We start from the raw sequence: 16,189 nt of genomic DNA, 5'->3' as shown, positions 1-16,189 counted from the left end.
CCCTCGGACTCCGTGCGCCAGCCTGTAATAGCGAATCGGGACTTAGAAAAAAAATTCGAGCAGGGAGCCAGAACATTTTCCCGGCGATCGAGGCCTCCGCGGCCGAGGAATTTGTCATTGGTGATTTTGCATGTTACATTAACATGTGTATTAACACAGGCTTGGAGAAGCAAGCCTGCGGGACTCTGCAATACATTGAGCGGGCAGCCAGAAAATTCTGGCGGCGACCGAGGCCTCCGCGGCCGGGGAAATAATCCTCTGTAATTTTACATGTTAAATTAACATGTGTATTAACACAGGCTTGGAGAAGCAAGCCTGCGGGACTCTGCAATACATTGAGCGGGGAGCCAGAAATTTCTGGCGGCGACCGAGGCCTCTGCGGCCGGGATAATAATCCTTGTTAATTTTACATGTTAAATTAACATGTGTATTAACACAGGCTGGGAGAACTAGGCATTCTGGACTTTGAAAAATTTCGAGCAGGGGCCGGAGAAATTCTCCCGGCGACCGAGGCCTCCGCGGCCGGGAGAACTCTCGGCGCTCGGGCTCCGCGTCTACCCATGGGGAGCGGGCAGCCAGAAAATTCTGGCGGCGACCGAGGCCTCCGCGGCCGAGGAAAAGGTCATTGGTAATATTACATGTTAAATTAACATGTGTATTAACACATGCTGGGAGAAGCAGGCATTCTGGACTTTGAAAAATTTCGAGCAGGGGCCGGAGAAATTCTCCCGGCGACCGAGGCCTCCGCGGCCGGGAGAACTCTCGGCGCTCGGGCTCCGCGTCTACCCATGGGGAGCGGGCAGCCAGAAAATTCTGGCGGCGACCGAGGCCTCCGCGGCCGAGGAAATGGTCCTTGGTAATTTTACATGTTAAATTAACATGTGTATTAACACAGGCTGGGAGAAGCAGGCATTCTGGACTTTGGAAAATTTCGAGCAGGGGCCGGAGAAATTCTCCCGGCGACCGAGGCCTCTGCGGCCGGGAGAACTCTCGGCGCTCGGGCTCCGGGTGTACCCGCGGCAAGGCCCATTTTGTGTTATATAGGGGGTAGTGGTGTCCCGAGGGGGAAAAAATTAACATGTTAAATACTGCTTCCAGGCAATAGGAAAATGTCTCGGCGACGGAACGCACCACTACCCGGCGAATTCCCGCCCCTCGGACTCCGTGCGCCAGCTTGTAAGAGCGAATCGGGACTTGGAAAAAATTTTATCGGGGAGCCAGAAAATTCTCCCGGCGATCAAGGCAATCACCGCCGGGAGAATTTTTTCTAGCTAACCGATTGAAATTTTCAAAGTACCAATTGCCTCGAAAACAACCACGAACGTAAAACAACCACGAACGGAAAACAACCACGAACGACAACAACCACGAACGACAACAACCACGAACGACAACAACCACGAACGGAAAACAACCCCGAACGACAACAACCACGAACGCACAACAACCACGAATGAAAACAACCACGAACGGTAAACAACCACGAACGAAAACAACCACGAACGAAAACCACCTCGTTCGTGGTTGTTCGCCTTGTGGGGCGAATCGGGACATCATGCAAATAGCTGGAGACATTCTCCCGGCGATCGAGGCCTCGGCGCCCGGGAAAAATGCCCGCGCTCGGGCGTTGTGGGCACCCATTGCATGGCCCATTTTGGGTTATATAGGGGGTAGTGGTGTCCCGAGGGGGAAAAAATTAACATGTTAAATACTGCTCCCAGGCAATTGTAAAATGTCTCGGCGACGGAAGGCACCACTACCCGGCATATTTCCGCCCCTCGGACTCCGTGCGCCAGCCTGTAATAGCGAATCGGGACTTAGAAAAAATTCGAGCAGAGAGCCAGAAAATTCTCCCGGCGATGGAGGCCTCCGCGGCCGAGGAAATTGTCATTGGTGATTTTGCATGTTAAATTAACATGTGTATTAACACAGGCTTGGAGAAGCAAGCCTGCGGGACTCTGCAATACATTGAGCGGGGAGCCAGAAAATTCTGGCGGCGACCGAGGCCTCCGCGGCCGGGAGAACTCTCGGCGCTCGGGCTCCGCGTCTACACATGGGGAGCGGGCAGCCAGAAAATTCTGGCGGCGACCGAGGCCTCCGCGGCCGAGGAAATGGTCCTTGGTGATTTTACATGTTAAATTAACATGTGTATTAACACAGGCTGGGAGAAGCAAGCCTGCGGGTCGCTGCAATATATTGAGCGGGGAGCCAGAAATTTCTGGCGGCGACCGAGGCCTCCGCGGCCGGGGAAATAATCCTCGGTAATTTTACATGTTAAATTAACATGTGTATTAACACAGGCTTGGAGAAGCAAGCCTGCGGGACTCTGCAATACATTGAGCGGGGAGCCAGAAATTTCTGGCGGCGACCGAGGCCTCTGCGGCCGGGATAATAATCCTTGGTAATTTTACATGTTAAATTAACATGTGTATTAACACAGGCTGGGAGAACTAGGCATTCTGGACTTTGAAAAATTTCGAGCAGGGGCCGGAGAAATTCTCCCGGCGACCGAGGCCTCCGCGGCCGGGAGAACTCTCGGCGCTCGGGCAGCGCGTCTACCCATGGGGAGCGGGCAGCCAGAAAATTCTGGCGGCGACCGAGGCCTCCGCGGCCGAGGAAAAGGTCATTGGTAATATTACATGTTAAATTAACATGTGTATTAACACATGCTGGGAGAAGCAGGCATTCTGGACTTTGAAAAATTTCGAGCAGGGGCCGGAGAAATTCTCCCGGCGACCGAGGCCTCCGCGGCCGGGAGAACTCTCGGCGCTCGGGCTCCGCGTCTACCAATGGGGAGCGGGCAGCCAGAAAATTCTGGCGGCGACCGAGGCCTCCGCGGCCGAGGAAATGGTCCTTGTTGATTTTACATGTTAAATTAACATGTGTATTAACACAGGCTGGGAGAAGCAAGCCTGCGGGACTCTGCAATACATTGAGCGGGGAGCCAGAAAATTCTGGCGGCGACCGAGGCCTCCGCGGCCGAGGAAATGGTCCTCAATGATTTTACATGTTAAATTATCATGTGTATTAACACAGGCTGGGAGAAGCAAGCCTGCGGGACTCTGCAATACATTGAGCGGGGAGCCAGAAAATTCTGGCGGCGACCGAGGCCTCCGCGGCCGGGGAAATAATCCTCGGTAATTTTACATGTTAAATTAACATGTGTATTAACACAGGCTGGGAGAAGCAGGCATTCTGGACTTTGAAAAATTTCGAGCAGGGGCCGGAGAAATTCTCCCGGCGACCGAGGCCTCCGCGGCCGGGAGAACTTCGGCGCTCGGGCTCCGCGTGTACCCGCCGCAAGGCCCATTTTGGGTTATATAGGGGGTAGTGGTGTCTCTGGAGGGAAAAAATACACGGTAAATATTGCAGCCAGAGCCTATGGCAATCTGTTGGCGACCGAGGCCTCCACACGCCGGCAAATTTTCGGCTCTCGGACTGTGTGTATTCCACTGGAGACAGGCCTGCGGGACTCTGTAATATATTGAGCCGGGAGCCAGAAAATTCTGGCGGCGACCGAGGCCTCCGCGGCCGGGGAAATAATCCTCGGTAATTTTACATGTTAAATTAACATGTGTATTAACACAGGCTGGGAGAAGCAAGCCTGCGGGTCGCTGCAATATATTGAGCGGGGAGCCAGAAAATTCTGGCGGCGACCGAGGCCTCCGCGGCCGGGGAAATAATCCTCGGTAATTTTACATGTTAAATTAACATGTGTATTAACACAGGCTTGGAGAAGCAAGCCTGCGGGACTCTGCAATACATTGAGCGGGGAGCCAGAAAATTCTGGCGGCGACCGCGGCCTCTGCGGCCAGGGAAATAATCCTCGGTAATTTTACATGTTAAATAACCATGTGTATTAACACAGGCTGGGAGAAGCAAGCATGCGGGACTCTGCAATATATTGAGCAGGGAGCCAGAAAATTCTGGCTGCGACCGAGGCCTCTGCGGCCGAGGAAATGGTCATTGGTAATTTTACATGTTAAATTAACATGTGTTTTAACACAGGCTGGGAGATGCAGGCATTCTGGACTTAGAAAAATTTCGAGCAGGGGCCCGAGAAATTCTCCCGGCGACCGAGGCCTCTGCGGCCGGGAGAACTCTCGAAAACCACCTCGTTCGTGGTTGTTTGCCGTGCGGGGCGAATCGGGAAATCTAGCAAATAGCTGAAGACATTCTCCCGGCGATGGAGGCCTCGGCGGCCGGGAAAAACGCCCGCGCTCGGGCGTTGCGCGCCCCCTTGGCAAGGCCCATTTTGGGTTATATAGGGGGTAGTGGTGTCCCGAGGGGAAAAAATTAACATGTTAAATACTGCTCCCAGGCAATTGTAAAATGTCTCGGCGACGGAAGGCACCACTACCCGGCATATTTACGCCCCTCGGACTCCGTGCGCCAGCCTGTAATAGCGAATCGGGACTTAGAAAAAAAATTCGAGCAGGGAGCCAGAACATTTTCCCGGCGATCGAGGCCTCCGCGGCCGAGGAATTTGTCATTGGTGATTTTGCATGTTAAATTAACATGTGTATTAACACAGGCTTGGAGAAGCAAGCCTGCGGGACTCTGCAATACATTGAGCGGGCAGCCAGAAAATTCTGGCGGCGACCGTGGCCTCCGCGGCCGGGGAAATAATCCTCTGTAATTTTACATGTTAAATTAACATGTGTATTAACACAGGCTTGGAGAAGCAAGCCTGCGGGACTCTGCAATACATTGAGCGGGGAGCCAGAAATTTCTGGCGGCGACCGAGGCCTCTGCGGCCGGGATAATAATCCTTGGTAATTTTACATGTTAAATTAACATGTGTATTAACACAGGCTGGGAGAACTAGGCATTCTGGACTTTGAAAAATTTCGAGCAGGGGCCGGAGAAATTCTCCCGGCGACCGAGGCCTCCGCGGCCGGGAGAACTCTCGGCGCTCGGGCTCCGCGTCTACCCATGGGGAGCGGGCAGCCAGAAAATTCTGGCGGCGACCGAGGCCTCCGCGGCCGAGGAAAAGGTCATTGGTAATATTACATGTTAAATTAACATGTGTATTAACACATGCTGGGAGAAGCAGGCATTCTGGACTTTGAAAAATTTCGAGCAGGGGCCGGAGAAATTCTCCCGGCGACCGAGGCCTCCGCGGCCGGGAGAACTCTCGGCGCTCGGGCTCCGCGTCTACCCTTGGGGAGCGGGCAGCCAGAAAATTCTGGCGGCGACCGAGGCCTCCGCGGCCGAGGAAATGGTCCTTGGTGATTTTACATGTTAAATTAACATGTGTATTAACACAGGCTGGGAGAAGCAGGCATTCTGGACTTTGGAAAATTTCGAGCAGGGGCCGGAGAAAATCTCCCGGCGACCGAGGCCTCTGCGGCCGGGAGAACTCTCGGCGCTCGGGCTCCGGGTGTACCCGCGGCAAGGCCCATTTTGTGTTATATAGGGGGTAGTGGTGTCCCGAGGGGGAAAAAATTAACATGTTAAATACTGCTTCCAGGCAATAGGAAAATGTCTCGGCGACGGAACACACCACTACCCGGCGAATTCCCGCCCCTCGGACTCCGTGCGCCAGCTAGTAAGAGCGAATCGGGACTTGGAAAAAATTTTATCGGGGAGCCAGAAAATTCTCCCGGCGATCAAGGCAATCACCGCCGGGAGAATTTTTTCTAGCTAACCGATTGAAATTTTCAAAGTACCAATTGCCTCGAAAACAACCACGAACGTAAAACAACCACGAACGGAAAACAACCACGAACGACAACAACCACGAACGACAACAACCACGAACGACAACAACCACGAACGGAAAACAACCCCGAACGACAACAACCACGAACGCACAACAACCACGAATGAAAACAACCACGAACAGTAAACAACCACGAACGAAAACAACCACGAACGAAAACCACCTCGTTCGTGGTTGTTCGCCTTGTGGGGCGAATCGGGACATCATGCAAATAGCTGGAGACATTCTCCCGGCGATCGAGGCCTCGGCGCCCGGGAAAAATGCCCGCGCTCGGGCGTTGTGGGCACCCATTGCATGGCCCATTTTGGGTTATATAGGGGGTAGTGGTGTCCCGAGGGGGAAAAAATTAACATGTTAAATACTGCTCCCAGGCAATTGTAAAATGTCTCGGCGACGGAAGGCACCACTACCCGGCATATTTCCGCCCCTCGGACTCCGTGCGCCAGCCTGTAATAGCGAATCGGGACTTAGAAAAAATTCGAGCAGAGAGCCAGAAAATTCTCCCGGCGATGGAGGCCTCCGCGGCCGAGGAAATTGTCATTGGTGATTTTGCATGTTAAATTAACATGTGTATTAACACAGGCTTGGAGAAGCAAGCCTGCGGGACTCTGCAATACATTGAGCGGGGAGCCAGAAAATTCTGGCGGCGACCGAGGCCTCCGCGGCCGGGAGAACTCTCGGCGCTCGGGCTCCGCGTCTACACATGGGGAGCGGGCAGCCAGAAAATTCTGGCGGCGACCGAGGCCTCCGCGGCCGAGGAAATGGTCCTTGGTGATTTTACATGTTAAATTAACATGTGTATTAACACAGGCTGGGAGAAGCAAGCCTGCGGGTCGCTGCAATATATTGAGCGGGGAGCCAGAAATTTCTGGCGGCGATCGAGGCCTCCGCGGCCGGGGAAATAATCCTCGGTAATTTTACATGTTAAATTAACATGTGTATTAACACAGGCTTGGAGAAGCAAGCCTGCGGGTCTCTGCAATACATTGAGCGGGGAGCCAGAAATTTCTGGCGGCGACCGAGGCCTCTGCGGCCGGGATAATAATCCTTGGTAATTTTACATGTTAAATTAACATGTGTATTAACACAGGCTGGGAGAACTAGGCATTCTGGACTTTGAAAAATTTCGAGCAGGGGCCAGAGAAATTCTCCCGGCGACAGAGGCCTCCGCGGCCGGGAGAAATCTCGGCGCTCGGGCAGCGCGTCTACCCATGGGGAGCGGGCAGCCAGAAAATTCTGGCGGCGACCGAGGCCTCCGCGGACGAGGAAAAGGTCATTGGTAATATTACATGTTAAATTAACATGTGTATTAACACATGCTGGGAGAAGCAGGCATTCTGGACTTTGAAAAATTTCGAGCAGGGGCCGGAGAAATTCTCCCGGCGACCGAGGCCTCCGCGGCCGGGAGAACTCTCGGCGCTCGGGCTCCGCGTCTACCAATGGGGAGCGGGCAGCCAGAAAATTCTGGCGGCGACCGAGGCCTCCGCGGCCGAGGAAATGGTCCTTGTTGATTTTACATGTTAAATTAACATGTGTATTAACACAGGCTGGGAGAAGCAAGCCTGCGGGACTCTGCAATACATTGAGCGGGGAGCCAGAAAATTCTGGCGGCGACCGAGGCCTCCGCGGCCGAGGAAATGGTCCTCAATGATTTTACATGTTAAATTAACATGTGTATTAACACAGGCTGGGAGAAGCAAGCCTGCGGGACTCTGCAATACATTGAGCGGGGAGCCAGAAAATTCTGGCGGCGACCGAGGCCTCCGCGGCCGGGGAAATAATCCTCGGTAATTTTACATGTTAAATTAACATGTGTATTAACACAGGCTGGGAGAAGCAGGCATTCTGGACTTTGAAAAATTTCGAGCAGGGGCCGGAGAAATTCTCCCGGCGACCGAGGCCTCCGCGGCCGGGAGAACTTCGGCGCTCGGGCTCCGCGTGTACACGCCGCAAGGCCCATTTTGGGTTATATAGGGGGTAGTGGTGTCTCTGGAGGGAAAAAATACACGGTAAATATTGCAGCCAGAGCCTATGGCAATCTGTTGGCGACCGAGGCCTCCACACCCCGGCAAATTTTCGGCTCTCGGACTGTGTGTATTCCACTGGAGACAGGCCTGCGGGACTCTGTAATATATTGAGCCGGGAGCCAGAAAATTCTGGCGGCGACCGAAGCCTCCGCGGCCGGGGAAATAATCCTCGGTAATTTTACATGTTAAATTAACATGTGTATTAACACAGGCTGGGAGAAGCAAGCCTGCGGGTCGCTGCAATATATTGAGCGGGGAGCCAGAAAATTCTGGCGGCGACCGAGGCCTCCGCGGCCGGGGAAATAATCCTCGGTAATTTTACATGTTAAATTAACATGTGTATTAACACAGGCTTGGAGAAGCAAGCCTGCGGGACTCTGCAATACATTGAGCGGGGAGCCAGAAAATTCTGGCGGCGACCGCGGCCTCTGCGGCCAGGGAAATAATCCTCGGTAATTTTACATGTTAAATAACCATGTGTATTAACACAGGCTGGGAGAAGCAAGCATGCGGGACTCTGCAATATATTGAGCAGGGAGCCAGAAAATTCTGGCTGCGACCGAGGCCTCTGCGGCCGAGGAAATGGTCATTGGTAATTTTACATGTTAAATTAACATGTGTTTTAACACAGGCTGGGAGATGCAGGCATTCTGGACTTAGAAAAATTTCGAGCAGGGGCCCGAGAAATTCTCCCGGCGACCGAGGCCTCCGCGGCCGGGAGAACTCTCGAAAACCACCTCGTTCGTGGTTGTTTGCCGTGCGGGGCGAATCGGGAAATCTAGCAAATAGCTGAAGACATTCTCCCGGCGATGGAGGCCTCGGCGGCCGGGAAAAACGCCCGCGCTCGGGCGTTGCGCGCCCCCTTGGCAAGGCCCATTTTGGGTTATATAGGGGGTAGTGGTGTCCCGAGGGGAAAAAATTAACATGTTAAATACTGCTCCCAGGCAATTGTAAAATGTCTCGGCGACGGAAGGCACCACTACCCGGCATATTTACGCCCCTCGGACTCCGTGCGCCAGCCTGTAATAGCGAATCGGGACTTAGAAAAAAAATTCGAGCAGGGAGCCAGAACATTTTCCCGGCGATCGAGGCCTCCGCGGCCGAGGAATTTGTCATTGGTGATTTTGCATGTTAAATTAACATGTGTATTAACACAGGCTTGGAGAAGCAAGCCTGCGGGACTCTGCAATACATTGAGCGGGCAGCCAGAAAATTCTGGCGGCGACCGAGGCCTCCGCGGCCGGGGAAATAATCCTCTGTAATTTTACATGTTAAATTAACATGTGTATTAACACAGGCTTGGAGAAGCAAGCCTGCGGGACGCTGCAATACATTGAGCGGGGAGCCAGAAATTTCTGGCGGCGACCGAGGCCTCTGCGGCCGGGATAATAATCCTTGGTAATTTTACATGTTAAATTAACATGTGTATTAACACAGGCTGGGAGAACTAGGCATTCTAGACTTTGAAAAATTTCGAGCAGGGGCCGGAGAAATTCTCCCGGCGACCGAGGCCTCCGCGGCCGGGAGAACTCTCGGCGCTCGGGCTCCGCGTCTACCCATGGGGAGCGGGAAGCCAGAAAATTCTGGCGGCGACCGAGGCCTCCGCGGCCGAGGAAATGGTCCTTGGTGATTTTACATGTTAAATTAACATGTGTATTAACACAGGCTGGGAAAAGCAAGCCTGCGGGACTCTGCAATATATTGAGCGGGGAGCCAGAAAATTCTGGCGGCGACCGAGGCCTCCACGGCCGGGGAAATAATCCTCGGTAATTTAACATGTTAAATTAACATGTGTATTAACACAGGCTTGGAGAAGCATGCCTGCGGGACTCTGCAATACATTGAGCGGGGAGCCAGAAAATTCTGGCGGCGACCGAGGCCTCTGCGGCCGAGGAAATGGTCATTGGTAATTTTACATGTTAAATTAACATGTGTATTAACACAGGCTGGGAAAAGCAAGCCTGCGGGACTCTGCAATATATTGAGCGGGGAGCCAGAAAATTCTGGCGGCGACCGAGGCCTCCACGGCCGGGGAAATAATCCTCGGTAATTTAACATGTTAAATTAACATGTGTATTAACAAGGCTGGGAGAAGCAGGCATTCTGGACTTTGAAAAATTTCGAGCAGGGGCCGGAGAAATTCTCCCGGCGACCGAGGCCTCCGCGGCCGGGAGAACACTCGGCGCTCGGGCTCCGCGTGTACCCGCGGCAAGGCCCATGTTGGGTTATATAGGGGGTAGTGGTGTCCCGAGGGGGAAAAAATTAACATGTTAAATACAGCTTCCAGGCAATAGAAAAATGTCTCGGCGACGGAAGGCACCACTACCCGGCGAATTCCCGCCCCTCTGACTCCGTGCGCCAGCCTGTAATAGCGAATCGGGACTTAGAAAAAATTCGAGCAGGGAGCCAGACAATTCTGTCGGCGACCGAGGCCTCCGTGGCCGGGGAAATAATCCTCGGTAATTTTACATGTTAAATTAACATGTGTATTAACACAGGCTTGGAGAACCAAGCCTGCGGGACTCTGCAATACATTGAGCGGGGAGCCAGAAAATTCTGGCGGCGACCGAGGCCTCCGCGGCCGGGGAAATAATCCTCGGTAATTTTACATGTTAAATTAACATGTGTATTAACACAGGCTTGGAGAACCAAGCCTGCGGGACTCTGCAATACATTGAGAGGTGAGCCAGAAAATTCTGGCGGCGACCGAGGCCTCCGCGGCCGAGGAAATGGTCCTCGGTGATTTTACATGTTAAATTAACATGTGTATTAACACAGGCTGGGAGAAGCAAGCCTGCGGGACTCTGCAATATATTGAGCGGGGAGCCAGAAAATTCTGGCGGCGACCGAGGCCTCCACGGCCGGGGAAATAATCCTCGATAATTTAACATGTTAAATTAACATGTGTATTAACACAGGCTGGGAGAAGCAGGCATTCTGGACTTTGAAAAATTTCGAGCAGGGGCCGGAGAAATTCTCCCGGCGACCGAGGCCTCCGCGGCCGGGAGAACTTCGGCGCTCGGGCTCTGCGTGTACCCACCGCAAGGCCTATTTTGGGTTTTATAGGGGGTAGTGGTGTCTCTGGAGGGAAAAAATACACGGTAAATATTGCAGCCAGAGCCTATGGCAATCTGTTGGCGACCGAGGCCTCCACACCCCGGCAAATTTTCGGCTCTCGGACTGTGTGTATTCCACTGGAGACAGGCCTGCGGGACTCTGTAATATATTGAGCCGGGAGCCAGAAAATTCTGGCGGCGACCGAGGCCTCCGCGGCCGAGGAAAAGGTCATTGGTAAAATTACATGTTAAATTAACATGTGTATTAACACAGGCTGGGAGAAGCAGGCATTCTGGACTTAGAAAAATTTCGAGCAGGGGCCCGAGAAATTCTCCCGGCTACGAGGCCTCCGCGGCCGGGAGAACTCTCGGCGCTCGGGCTCCGCGTCTACACATGGGGAGCGGGCAGCCAGAAAATTCTGGCGGCGACCGAGGCCTCCGCGGCCGAGGAAATGGTCCTTGGTGATTTTACATGTTAAATTAACATGTGTATTAACACAGGCTGGGAGAAGCAAGCCTGCGGGTCGCTGCAATATATTGAGCGGGGAGCCAGAAATTTCTGGCGGCGACCGAGGCCTCCGCGGCCGGGGAAATAATCCTCGGTAATTTTACATGTTAAATTAACATGTGTATTAACACAGGCTTGGAGAAGCAAGCATGCGGGACTCTGCAATATATTGAGCAGGGAGCCAGAAAATTCTGGCTGCGACCGAGGCCTCTGCGGCCGAGGAAATGGTCATTGGTAATTTTACATGTTAAATTAACATGTGTTTTAACACAGGCTGGGAGATGCAGGCATTCTGGACTTAGAAAAATTTCGAGCAGGGGCCAGGGAAATTCTCCCTGCGACCGAGGCCTCCGCGGCCGGGAGAACTCTCGAAAACCACCTCGTTCGTGGTTGTTTGTCGTGCGGGGCGAATCGGGAAATCTAGCAAATAGCTGAAGACATTCTCCCGGCGATGGAGGTCTCGGCGGCCGGGAAAAACGCCCGCGCTCGGGCGTTGCGCGCCCCCTTGGCAAGGCCCATTTTGCGTTATATAGGGGGTAGTGGTGTCACGAGGGGAAAAAATTAACATGTTAAATACTGCTCCCAGGCAATTGTAAAATGTCTCGGCGACGGAAGGCACCACTACCCGGCATATTTACGCCCCTCGGACTCCGTGCGCCAGCCTGTAATAGCGAATCGGGACTTAGAAAAAAAATTCGAGCAGGGAGCCAGAACATTTTCCCGGCGATCGAGGCCTCCGCGGCCGAGGAATTTGTCATTGGTGATTTTGCATGTTAAATTAACATGTGTATTAACACAGGCTTGGAGAAGCAAGCCTGCGGGACTCTGCAATACATTGAGCGGGCAGCCAGAAAATTCTGGCGGCGACCGAGGCCTCCGCGGCCGGGGAAATAATCCTCTGTAATTTTACATGTTAAATTAACATGTGTATTAACACAGGCTTGGAGAAGCAAGCCTGCGGGACTCTGCAATACATTGAGCGGGGAGCCAGAAATTTCTGGCGGCGACCGAGGCCTCTGCGGCCGGGATAATAATCCTTGGTAATTTTACATGTTAAATTAACATGTGTATTAACACAGGCTGGGAGAACTAGGCATTCTGGACTTTGAAAAATTTCGAGCAGGGGCCGGAGAAATTCTCCCGGCGACCGAGGCCTCCGCGGCCGGGAGAACTCTCGGCGCTCGGGCTCCGCGTCTACCCATGGGGAGCGGGCAGCCAGAAAATTCTGGCGGCGACCGAGGCCTCCGCGGCCGAGGAAAAGGTCATTGGTAATATTACATGTTAAATTAACATGTGTATTAACACATGCTGGGAGAAGCAGGCATTCTGGACTTTGAAAAATTTCGAGCAGGGGCCGGAGAAATTCTCCCGGCGACCGAGGCCTCCGCGGCCGGGAGAACTCTCGGCGCTTGGGCAGCGCGTCTACCCATGGGGAGCGGGCAGCCAGAAAATTCTGGCGGTGACCGAGGCCTCCGCGGCCGAGGAAATGGTCCTTGGTGATTTTACATGTTAAATTAACATGTGTATTAACACAGGCTGGGAGAAGCAGGCATTCTGGACTTAGAAAAATTTCGAGCAGGGGCCGTTGAAATTCTCCCGGCGACCGAGGCCTCCGCGGCCGGGAGAACTCTCGGCGCTCGGGCTCCGCGTGTACACGCGTCAAGGCCCATTTTGGGTTATATAGGGTGTAGTGGTGTCTCTGGAGGGAAAAAATACACGGTAAATATTGCAGCCAGAGCCTATGGCAATCTGTTGGCGACCGAGGCCTCCACACCCCGGCAAATTTTCGGCTCTCGGACTGTGTGTATTCCACTGGAGACAGGCCTGCGGGACTGTGCAGTATATTGAGCGGGGAGCCAGGAAAATCTCCCGGCGACCGAGGCCTCCGCGGCCGAGGAAATGGTAATTGGTGGTTTTGCATGTAAAATTAACATGTGTATTAACACAAGCTGGGATGAGAGGAATTTGGCGGCGACCGAGGCCTCCTCACCCCGGCAAAATATCAGCTACCGGGCTCTGCATATTCCTACAGAAGCAGGCCTGCAGGACTCTGCAATATATTGAGCGGGAACCAGAAAATTCTGGCGGCGACCGAGGCCTCCGCGGCCGAGGAAAATTGTCATTGGTGGTTTGCATGTAAAATTAACATGTGTATTAACACAAGCTGTGACCAGAGGAATTTGGCGGCGACCGGGGCCTCCACACCCCGGCAAAATATCAGCTACCGGGCTCTGCTTATTCACATTCAAGCAGGCATTAGGGACTCTGAAAAGTTTCGGGCGGGGAGCCAGAAAATTCTCCCGGCCACAGAGCCCTCCCTCCCGAGAGTCTGTGTAAATGCCTGTTATACAGGCCCCATGAATTCCAGCCTTATAGGTTATTTTAAGTCTCCGTTCGTGGTTGTTCGTAAACAACTGCGATTCGGGATTTTGACCTATTTCCTATGATCATGTTCCCGGAAGTTAGCCAGCCTCTTTCAGTCAAAATCTCATATTTTGGGTACCTTTGTGAACCCATCGATAGGCCCATTTTGGGTATATTAGGGGGACATGCAATCGGGAAAAATTGGAATTATTTGCAATATGGAAAGAATATGTACATAAATGAAAAGGGAGTCCCCCCGAGTTTTCTCGCCCTATATATATTGCAAAAATATCCAATTAATTATTGTGGAACCTGTAGCACCTTTCTATGAAGCAGAATTAACATTACAGAACGGTTTGAATGCTACCACCTCAGTTTCTCTACAATGCATTGGATTTCAAAGAGGTGAATTACTGTGGATGGTACTGTTGTATGGCTAACAAATCGTCTGGGAAACAATGCAGAATTAAATTAAGAAGGTTGTATGTTTTCTGTTACATGGTGGAGGTGCCCTCTAGTACACAGTAAAATGTTTTGTGGACTGCAGCTCCTTGAGGAATTAATTCAGTATGGGTCGTAGTGGTCTGAAAGTGGATGATGAAAAAGAATGTATAATGGTATTCAGAGCACCTCGCGGTGAAGCGGACATGCTACCTCAAAATGCTTGATTGATTCATGCCCAGTTCCCCCAAGAAGCGGTACATTGAAAAAATTGATTTACTTTGTGGATGATACTAGCAAATACTATCCGCTGGGGGAAGTAAGCAGAAATTTGGTGGTCGTATGTTTGTTACATGGTAGAGGTGCTTTCTAGTACACAATGAAATGCTTGGTGTACCGCTGCTCCTTGAAGAATTAATTCCATATGGGTCTAGCCGTGGTCTTAACTGTGAACACGAAGAACTATCTAAAGTGGCCTATCTGTCTGAACTGCAATACACAAGCTGCGAGCCAATGCTATACCTTTCTCAGGTAACGAGCTCTTGTGCGGCGATTCGATTGGATGCGAAATGGTGGGGAACGCGTGTCCGGTCGTCTTAACCAAGTAATGGTTCCCCTCTGTTAACAATGAAATGTTTGATGGATCGCAGCTCCCTGAGAGACAAGTTTCAAAGGGGTTAGTCGCGGTCTTCAATCCTGGCCAAGGTGCAGTCACCATCTATAAGAGATACCTGCTTTACTGAAGGGTAGCAAGAGTTCCCTTGCCCGCATGTTGCTCCGTGGGGGTATATCAGTATAAAGGTAGAAGAAGCCATGATCGGAGCTTCGGTGGATGAGATTGGCGGAGAAGACATGTTCTTGTCTATCTGGTAGATCAGGGGGGTGGCAGCTGATCCGGAGAAAGCAAGCGGACTCCCGATGTTCCGTCGACTCCCAATGTACACTTGAAACATGCACATTTGGGTGGCGAGGGGGCGTTGTGGCCATCCGAAAACATGTCTTCATCTCTCTTATTGGTGGACCGCTGCTCCTTGAAGAATTAATTCCATATGGGTCTAGTCTTGGTGATAACTGTGAACACTAAGAACTATCTAAAGTGGCCTATCTGTCTGAACTGCAATACACTAGCTGCGAGCCAATGCTATACCTTTCTTAGGTAACGAGCTCTTGTGCGGCAATTCGATTGGATGCGAAATGGTGGGGAACGCGTGTCCTATCGTCTTAACCAAGTAATGGTTCCCCTCTGTTAACAATGAAATGTTTGATGGATCGCAGCTCCCTGAGAGACAAGTTTCAAAGGGGTTAGTCGCGGTCTTCAATCCTGGCCAAGGTGCAGTCACCATCTATAAGAGATACCTGCTTTACTGAAGGGTAGCAAGAGTTCCCTTGCCCGCATGTTGCTCCGTGGGGGTATATCAGTATAAAGGTAGAAGAAGCCATGATCGGAGCTTCGGTGGATGAGATTGGTGGAGAAGACATGTTCTTGTCTATCTGGTAGATCAGGGGGGTGGCAGCTGATCCGGAGAAAGCAAGCGGACTCCCGATGTTCCGTCGACTCCCAATGTACACTTAAAACATGCACATTTGGGTGGCGAGGGGGCGTTGTGGCCATCCGAAAACATGTCTTCATCTCTCTTATTGGTGGACCGCTGCTCCTTGAAGAATTAAATCCATATGGGTCTAGTCTTGGTGATAACTGTGAACACTAAGAACTATCTAAAGTGGCCTATCTGTCTGAACTGCAATACACTAGCTGCGAGCCAATGCTATACCTTTCTCAGGTAACGAGCTCTTGTGCGGCAATTCGATTGGATGCGAAATGGTGGGGAACGCGTGTCCTATCGTCTTAACCAAGTAATGGTTCCCCTCTGTTAACAATGAAATGTTTGATGGATCGCAGCTCCCTGAGAGACAAGTTTCAAAGGGGTTAGTCGCGGTCTTCAGCCCTGGCCAAAGGTGTTTAGAAATGAATACTTTTCGGACCAGTGGGCAAATTAGTTCACAGCGAGCCCACGGGCCAACGGTCTGCTCCCGCAGTGGGCCGCGCCCGAATGTGGGCACCGATCAT

This window comes from Bacillus rossius, unplaced genomic scaffold, assembly GCF_032445375.1.
Source record: "Bacillus rossius redtenbacheri isolate Brsri unplaced genomic scaffold, Brsri_v3 Brsri_v3_scf663, whole genome shotgun sequence".
Taxonomy (NCBI): Eukaryota; Metazoa; Arthropoda; class Insecta; order Phasmatodea; family Bacillidae; genus Bacillus; species Bacillus rossius.
The sequence above is the reverse complement of the archived record's forward strand: the minus strand, read 5'-3'. Positions refer to the sequence as shown.